Genomic DNA, 10020 nt, shown 5'->3' with positions numbered 1-10020 from the left:
TCCGTACCTAGATAAGACCATGTGGTACTTTTCTTTATGTTTCTTGATTATTCTGCGCGACATGGATGAACCCCTAGTAACACCCACATTGCTACACATGGTATAATTTCCTTTTTATGGGCGAATGATATTCACACAAGTTGGGGGGAAGTCACGATTCTCACTCCATTCATCAGTTCTAGGCAGGCAGTAGCTTTGCCCTGCATCTGTTGTGAATAGTGCTACAGAGAACATGGAAGTCCAAACATCTCAACATGATTGTGTTTCCAATAATGGAACAGCTTGATCATTTAACAATTCTTTTTTTTTTTTTAACTTTTTGAGAATCCTTCCTAGTGTGTTACATTTCATGTATGGCATGAAATGGTTCTGTTCTCCACATCCACACATCTCTTGACTTTGGTACTTTTAATAGTAAACATTCTTCTGGGGTAAGCGGCCATCTTCTGGTGGTTTCTACTTGCATTTCCGTGATGATTAGTGGTGTTAAGCATTTTCTTTCTCATATATCTATTAGTTATTTTGTATACTTCCTTGAGGAATGTCTGTTTAGGTTTATTACCCATAAAATTGAGTAGCTTATTTTTCTTGAGTTCTTAAGCTCTTATAGGTCTTGAAATGCTAAACCCTTCTCAGATGTGGAGTTTGCAAATATTTTCTTCTTCTCTGATGTTGGTCTCTTATATGGAATTGACGACTGTCTTCCTTCTGGGTTATCCAACTTCCCTGGCACAGCATTTTCTAACATCACCAACCGTTCCCAGGGTCTGGGTGTGTGTCCTTATCACCTTAATTGAAAATCAGTTCTCTGTCGATGTGTGACTTTATCGCAGTGTCTCTGTTCTGCTGTGCTGGTCTGTGAGTCTGTGTCTTGTAAATGCCATGCTGTTTTGATTAATTACTGTTTCATGGTACATTTTGAAGTCAGGAGGTGCAGTGGTTTCTGACAACGGATGAGGTTTTCCTGTCCAGACACATTTGGATTCTCTAGTTAGTTCTGAGTAGGATGTCTATGAAACTGCACAAACTCTTTGCCTCACTTTTAGGAGTACAGTTATTTTAATGATTTGAATTCTTTGTATCTTTTCAACATGCATATCTTCTTTGATTTCTTTATTTGATAATTATTATTTTTTACTATGTAGAGCTTTTGGAAAGCTGATAGCCATTTTTAGTGTAATTTCTTCTTCATTATCTTGTGACATGTTTATTCAAGTCTTTCCTTTTTAGGAAAGCTCACATGTTTCTCCATGTATGATTTTTGAAATTTCTACTAATCTAATCCTTGGTTCTTTTTATTTGTTTACTATTTTGAATTATACCTTAATTTTTAAGTGAAACCTTGGTGGTTATTAGTAGCTAGGAAGATTTGTTGCTATTGTAAATTAATTTGTGTTTTGAATCCTTGCTAAATTTTACAGAAGCAAAGTCTTTGATTGATTCTGGTAATTTTCCATGCACATAGTCATCCCTCACACATCCTCTCTTGACTAGTTGATGTCAACTTGACACAAGCTAGAGTCATCTGAAAGGAGGGAACCTTAATTGAGACAATGTCTCCAGAAGATATAACTCTTAGGCATTTTCTTAATTAGTGATTGATGGGGGAGAGCTTAGTCATTTGTGGGTAGGGCCACCCCTGGGTAGGTGGTCCTGTGTTCTATAAGAAAGCAGACTGAACAAACCATGAAGAGCAGGCCTGTAAGCTGCGCCCATCCATGGCCTCTGTACCAGCTTCCTCCTTGTTTGATTTCCTGTTCTGACTTCCTTCAATGATGAACTATAATGTTGAAGTATAAGCCTAGCAAGCCCCAGCTTTCTCTTGGTCATGGTGTTTCACCACAGCAATAGTAACCATAGTAACCATCACTAAGATAAATGCATGGATTTTTCTTTTCCAAATTTATATCTCACTTTAATTCTAAATAACAGGAAAAGAAGCTTCTTTTTTTCTCATTTTTGTATTTAAACATATTGTTTAATATGCCATTTAACAAATGCTGACTATTAAGAATATTAGTGTGGATAAGAAATATCTTATTACTCTGATTTTTTAAATTTTTTATCATGAAAAAGAGATTGATGGTTGGAGAAAAAACATTGTAAATAAAGTGCTCATCTGGCAGGCATGAAGACTTGAGTTCTATCTCCAGAATCCACATAAAAATGCCAGATATTAATGCATGCTTCTAGTCCCAGTGTGTCCTGGAAAAGTAGAGACAGGGTTCAACACGTACTGAAGATCAGCTGAGCCACCTAGCCTTGTGAACTGAACAACTACTAGATTCTTGACTTTCTTTGGTAGACAGCCATTGCCAGGCTAGCCGAACCACAACCTGTATGCTACTCTAAGAAAACCCCTTTCTTTATTTATGTATATACTCATTCTATCAGTTCTGTTCCTCTAGAGAACACTAACTAAAACACGCAGCATCTACTTCCATTTTAATATGCATATTTCATTTTATCATGTTTCTTGTCCAGCTTTCATTAAACTACATATTTTTTGCTAGCTTGAGGCTCATACTTATAAACATATGCTATAAGCATTTATTCTAATCTCTTTAGTTATTTGCTAAAGACAATATACATGCTCATTTGAATGCCAGTTGAAAAGTGCTTTCAAATATATAGCTTAGCATAATTCTCTCTACCTTTCATAATCATATTGTCTTATCTCCATTCTTTTTAATGTAGGCTTTTCTGAATTATTTAATATTTTATAAATGCAGAATTTACATAGTAATCAATTTGGTAGGTATTTCAACTTTCCATATATTTTACAGCATACCTATGGATTCATTTTTCCATTTATTTTGGAAACTTTTGTTTTCAGTTTGTTTTGATACAACAAAATTTCTAAGTATTGTGTACTTATCTTTTTCATTCTATTACTGTATAACTAAGTTCTTGAATCTAGTTCTAACATCCTACTAGGTTAAAAGCAAAACAATGCCTAATAAAATATCATTTACTTGCTAATGAACTAACAAGAACAGAGAAAAGTTTATCATAAAATGATAGGAAGATGTGTTCTATAGCGAAATAAAACGTAACCAAATAAAATGGTACAAACACGCACACACATACATACACACATTTACAAGCTTATGAAATACCATCTATTAAAAAAAGAATATCGATATTACCAAAATAAAAATAACATCTAAGTCAGGCATTGTGGCTAATGTCTGTAATCTCAGTGCGTGGAAGGCTAAGTCAAAGGATCAGGCTGCTCTACAACATAAGATTTTGCCTCAATTAACCTATCTATTAACCCATCAATCAACAACTTCAATTTGGAAGACAAAAAAGTCACTATGAGTATTATATGTAAGCAGTTACAACTTAAGAGTATTTACACTCTGGGCCTGCAGAAGACAGTGGGAAGGAACAAGTTGCAACTACATGCAGCACCAGACTTTCACACCTGCCCTGGGGTGAAGGATGCAGACACAAATGGACAGATAGAGAATGTAGTACTCACATCAACCCATAAACAAGGAAGCCTAGGCCATGATGTCAGGTAAAGGCTCACCGTGGCACATAGTGCGGCATAGTGGGATGTGAGGAATGGGCAGAAGAGTGAAGCAGGCTCTGTAGAGCTAGTCTTGTTAACCTGTTAAAAATTTTCTTATTCTATGGATTCTGTTTTCAACAACTGGGCCTCAATGTGAATTTGTGAAGAACAACCTATAGTCTTGGCAGCAGCCTGGATTGTTTAGAGATTCCTATGGGATTTCCTTGGCCAGCAACTCAATTAGAAGCAACCCAGTGAAGGACAGGAAACTTCACTGGGTGACAAGGAATGAGCAACTGCGACTCTGTCTACCTGTTATTTGGCGATTTCATTTAGATAGCCTTCATATATATATATATATATATATATATATATATATATATATATATGGAAGTTTATACTGCATTAGGTTTCCATAGTACCCTCAAGTGCCCCTTAATTTTATGTCTCTCCTTGTATTCCCTTCTATAACCTCCTCTCCCCTCCCCTACACCAATTTATACTCCCATTCCAGTCCCACTCCCTCCAATTCACTAACCCCTTTCTAGTCTATTTTTATTTCTTAACAAGATCTATTTATTCTTCAGTCCTTTCCTCTATGCCTAATCTCTGTGGTATTTTTGATATCTAGTTTCTAATATAATTTGAATATTTGTCCTCTATCTGATGTGTAGTTGAAAAATAAAGCCAACCGCCACCATTTCCCATTCTGTAGGCTGCTGCTGTATATAAATGAAGGTGTCATTTGCTGTGAAGAAACTTTGCCGCTCTGTATGAATGAAGGTGTCATTTGCTAATATGACACGAAGCTTAAAGTTTCATGAGGTCTCTTTGTAGTGTAATTTCATTTGTATTTTAATTAATAAAGCTTTCCTGAAGATCAGAGAATAAAACAGCCCCACTGGTCAGCCTTACAGAGCAGACAGTGGTAACACACACCTTTAATCTCAGTAGCCAGGTTAGTTTGCTATAGAAATTGGCAGTGCATGCCTTTAATCCCAGTGGTGCATGCCTTTAATTCCAACCCTAGAGAGGATTATAAGACTGGAGGAGATAGCTCTCAGGCTCAGTATCATTTTGAGATTCCTGGAAGCAGGATTACTATTTTTTAGACTGAGGTTGAGCCTGTGGCTGGCTGTTTTGCTTTTCTGACCTTCGGGTTGAACCCCAATATCTGACTTTGAGTTTTTATTAACCATGCTACATTTCATTTATTAACTGTTGGTTTCACTGCCCATGTTTATGGCATTCTGTTCAGAAAGTCTTTTCCTGTGCCATTGAATTCAAGGTCATTCCCCATTATAGACCCTCAACCTCCGTGTTCCAACATTTTTGGTACCATAAATTATTCTGCATTCTATTAAAAGAGAAAGTTACACATCAAGTTAGCCACAATCCCTTTACCTACAAAGGTGTATTTCCTTGCAAGATGTGCTAAGGCCATTGTGGCACAAAGATTTTGGGAGTAACCAACCAGAAACTGGTTTGACTCCACAAGATGAAACCCATATGGGATACTGCTTGGTTGACCAAGAACCTGGGCCTAGATATTCCAGAGACTTATGGTAAAACTAAATAATAGTGTCCTACAAAAGGAGGGAGGAATACAGTGATAAAATGACTCCTAATGGTATTCTGATATTTTCATAGATCAATGTCTTCCTCTGCTCAGTAATCATCAGAAGAGCTTCCTTCAACAAGGTGGTAACAAATATAGAGACTCATAAACAGACATTTGTTTCTGGAGAGTGAGAGGCCTTTGAACACTCAGCCTTAAATGGAATGTCTCCATCAAATCCCTCCCCTGGGAGCTCAGATGACCCTGCGAAAGAGAAGACAGAAAGAGTGGAAGAGCCAGAAGGGATGGAGGATGCCAAGAACACAGTCTCCTATATTAACATGAACAAAGCTCCTATGAACTCACAGAGACTGAGGTGGCATGGACAGGGCCTGCATGGGTCTGCACCAGGTCCTCTGCATATATATTATGGTTTCCAGTTTAGTGTTCTCATGGGATTCTTGCGTGTGAGAATTTTTAGTCATATATATTCTTTTGGCCCCTTTTCCTCCTGGTGACTTGTCTTGTCCAACTTTGATGTGATTAGATTTGTTTCATTATTTTATGTTTTGAAAAAAATGAATGGATGGATGGATGAATGAATGAAAACCTAGCCACTAGGGTAAAGGTTAATCAACTGTCATTTATAGCTGCGGGGAGAGGGAAAGCAGTTTTCTTCAATAGTGACATACCAACCACTCCAGTGCAGGCTTCATGATCAAGAGTAGCTGACTAACCTATATGGACTCCACAGTTTTCTTTTTGTTTTATTTTGTCTTGTTGGATTTTTTTTAAATTGTATGCTTCAGTTTGGCTATATTGTTGATTATTTCCTTTTTCCTTTTCGGATGCTGTCTTGTTTTCTAGGATTTGTTGTTGTATTGGGGTTGTGTTTTTTGAGAAAGAACTTAAAGTTGGGTGGGTAGAGAGAGAATCTGGACGGACATGAGAGAGGGAAAGGAGGGGATCAAAATAGGCATAAAAGGTGATATAAATAATAAAAATAGAATAAAAAGGAAAAATATTACAAAGCAGAGAAACTAATTTAGGTGCTGGCCAAATAAACATTTCAAATTGTGTACTTGTGACCTATAACCCTTATGAAAGACACTTTTAACTTAAAAAGTCTGTAAAATAAGACACTGAGGTAGAAACTTTCATAACAGATAAATTGAATCCAGTTTACTCCAATAGTTTGAAAATAGTGATTTGTTGGAGCTAGAGTTAGGACCATCAGATATGAATAGTTTACTCTTTCAGAGGACCCAGGCTTGATTTCCAGAACCTACATGGAGGTTCACTACCATCATATTTAACTCCCAAGACTCTGAATGCCCTTTTCTGGCCTCTACAGAGACCTAGAATTTACATAGTACATAGACATACATACAGGCAAAGTAATATGCCTGCAGGCATCATACCATTGGACTCCTCAGAATGTCACTGAGATAGAAGACCCTTGAATTTTGGTGTCGGGGTCCAGTGCTAGCCTGGACCATAAATTATTTCTCTCAACCAGACCCCCAACATAAACTCTCTCTGACCAGCGTGGAGGCGCGGCAATAAAGACACAACACACATTGCTTAATTGGGAGTGAGATTCTCAGTGGTCCCTCATGAAGTCTTGAGTTCACATCCTGAAGAATTCCTCTCATTTATTCTCCAAATAGCTTTTTAAAAAATTCTTAATTTTATTTTATTTTTTTAAAATTTATTTATTTATTAAAGATTTCTGCCTCCTCCCCGCCACCGCCTCCCATTTCCCTCCCCCTCCCCCGATCAAGTCCCCCTCCCTTGTCAGCCCAAAGATCAATCAGGGTTCCCTGCCCTGTGCGAAGACCAAGGACCACCCACCTCCATTCAGGTCTATTAAGGTAAGCATCCAAACTGCCTAGGCTCCCACAAAGCCAGTATGTGCAGTAGGATCAAAAACCCATTGCCATTGTTCTTGAGTTCTCAGTAGTCCTCATTGTCTGCTATGTTCAGCGAGTCCGATTTTATCCCATGCTTTTTCAGACCCGGGCCAGCTGAGTTCCCGATAGAACATCCCCATTGTCTCAGTGTGTGGGTGCACCCCTCACGGTCCTGAGTTCCTTGCTTGTGCTCTCTTTCCTTCTGCTCCTGTCCAAACAGCTTTTATACCAAAACATAAACTGAGCAAGAGGAAAACACCAGCATTCTGTCTCCTAGGTAACCAGGTGAATGGCGTTTTGTCACGTCTGCATGGACCTGTCTGCTGTGTATGCTAGCTATCACTGGCTTGAATTAGCATCTCTATCAGACATCCTCCAAATTACAAAGAAAAAAGCAACAACATCCTGACCCTTTGTTAGGGCAGTGACAGCCTGTCTGCAGGGCTACATAGGTGGGGCCTATGGCTTCAGAGCCTGGCTGCCACACCATATAGAAATATGGGCCTACATTTTGGTTGGTTTTATTTCCCATCCTCTTTATAGATGTTACTGATGAGTTCAAAATGATTGCTACCTTTTACACACGTGGTCAAATCAGCGTAGTGTCATCAATATAGTACAGCATTGTGATACATTGTGGAAGAGATATAAGATCTAGAGCCTTTCTGACTACATTATGATACAGCTCGAGAATAGATCTATGAGGTAAAATTGTAAAGATACACTGCTGGCCTTGCCAACTGAAAGTGGTCCGTATGGGAATATGTCCCAAAAAGGCATTTGCTAGATCATGTGTTTTAGTCAATGATTTTGTTACTATGATGAAAGATGAAGACCAAAAGCAACTTGGGAAGGAAAAAGTGTTTTATGTGGCTGTTCATCATCATAGAAAGTCATGAAAGGAACTCAAACAAAGTAGGAAATTAGAGGCCGGAGCTAGTGCAGAGGCCATGGAGGGATGCTACTAATTAGCTTGCTCATCATGGCTTGTTCATTCTCCTTTCTTATAGAATCTTGTATACTATTACAAGCCCAGGAATGGTACTATCTACAAGGGGCTGCACCCCTCGCCATCAATCAATAATTAAAGAAATACCCTACAGGCTTTCCTGCAGCCTGAAATATGGAGGCATTTTCTTAACTGGGGCTCCCTTCTGATTTTAGCTTCTGGTACATCACTTACTGACGTGTATGGTGAGCTGCTCAAGCAAGGACATTATACAGCAGCTGCCATCAGAGTCGCTGCCTAATTGAGTTCTTGATAGTCAGCTGTCATTCTCCACAATCCATCTGTTTTCTCCACTTGGCAGAGGGAGGAGTTAGTTAAAGGAAGCTGTGGTGGGAACCCCACTCCTGGATCCTTCAAGTTCTTAATGGAGGCAGCAATGTTTTTGCTTCCTCTAGGGATGTGATACCATTTTTGATTCACTATTTTCCTTGAGTTCCATTCTACCTTTGAACCATAATATCCCTCATTCCACAGTGCATGGAACCAGAATGACTTTTGTCAAAATCTAAGCATATTTATCCCAATTATAAATTTTGGAACTGGGAAAATAACCACAGAATAAGTTTGGGGACCCACTGGGCCTACTGGACCTGTGAGTTGGCCTTCAGCCAAACCTTTATTAATCACTTGACCTGTATAAGTCCTATTTAAGTAGTGAGCAGCAATGTTTCTTAGGATCATCAGGAATACTTTTAGGTATTTTATCAAGATCCTTCCTCAAGGGAATCTGGGTATTTCTTCATTCAAGGGGTTTAGAGTCTGCAGACTACCTTAAGTCTGGAAATTGATTGATGGGCCAATCAATTGGCATGACCCAATGCAGCCTTTTTATTGTTTATTTGGGATTTTTTACACTTAGATAGATCAAACAAGTAGGCTTGTTATCACTCATATATACATTATATGCCGGAAGCACCATGACTGATTAGTCATTACTAAAGGTCCATATGAGTCATGCCACCTAAAATCCACTTGCTTGTGCAGCCTCTTATAATTTGCTTTGGTAATTCAGTGTTGCCACTTGGCTCCTGCTACCAAGGAACACAATTAAACCCACTGCATTTAATTCATTAACCAAATACCAGCATCTCCACCGCAAAGATCTGGCAAAGAAGAAGGATGTCATCAAAACACTTCAAATGCATTGGTGCCCCTCTCACAATTTTGCATCTTATAGGGTTGGTGATGGGTGTGTCTTCTGAGACTCCCATTGTGGAGGATTTGGTTTTGCTCAGTGTACCCAATCCAGCTTTCCAATTTACCTGAGCCTAAAATCTCTACATCAGCACTAAGCCGAAGGATATCAGGTATCTCCAATTCCTTTCCAGTAGGCCATCTTTTGACAAATGCTTCAACCAAGCATTCAAACAAACTTTTGCCACCATTTTTTTTTAAAAAAAAACTTTTGCCACCAGTTCTTTTAAATTGAACAAAATTCCATATTAAACCTAGAATATCCACTCAAAGGATCCACATTAATAAAACCAGGCTAATCCACTTTTGTGTTCTTTTTGCCATTATCCCACACCCTTAAAATCCCCTTCCCCACATATTCCCTAGACTTCTGTTTGAATGAATTAGCAAAGTCATTAAGCTCTTTAGTAGTGAATTGTACCTCCTCATGAACCATGCTTTCTCTGAGTCTGCTTTGTCTTACAAAGCCAGGTTACAGTTTTAGAGGCAACCACTGGCCAAGGCATAAGGATGTAGTTCTTTGCCGCTCCTCTAGCCCCAAGCTCACCATCTTGCTCTGTAACCCTGTTCCTGTCTATGATGATAATGGACCGAAGCTCTGAAACCGTAAACAGGGAGAAAAAGACGACAGATGTTAGAAGATAAATGGGTGACCTGCTGGCCACAACTATGGCTGCAAAGTAAGGGACTTCCTTAGTTGGGGAGCTCCCTACAAGCTGAAACTCGCAAAGCCCCTGAGTAAACGGAAAGGCTCCTGCTGCAAAGACAGGCTGAAGCCCCGCAGGTGCAGTTCTAAGCTTTTCCCCTCCCCCGTCCCATGCACTTT

Source organism: Chionomys nivalis, chromosome 3 (assembly GCF_950005125.1).
Source record: "Chionomys nivalis chromosome 3, mChiNiv1.1, whole genome shotgun sequence".
Classification (NCBI taxonomy): domain Eukaryota; kingdom Metazoa; phylum Chordata; class Mammalia; order Rodentia; family Cricetidae; genus Chionomys; species Chionomys nivalis.
This window is presented reverse-complemented; position numbering follows the sequence as displayed.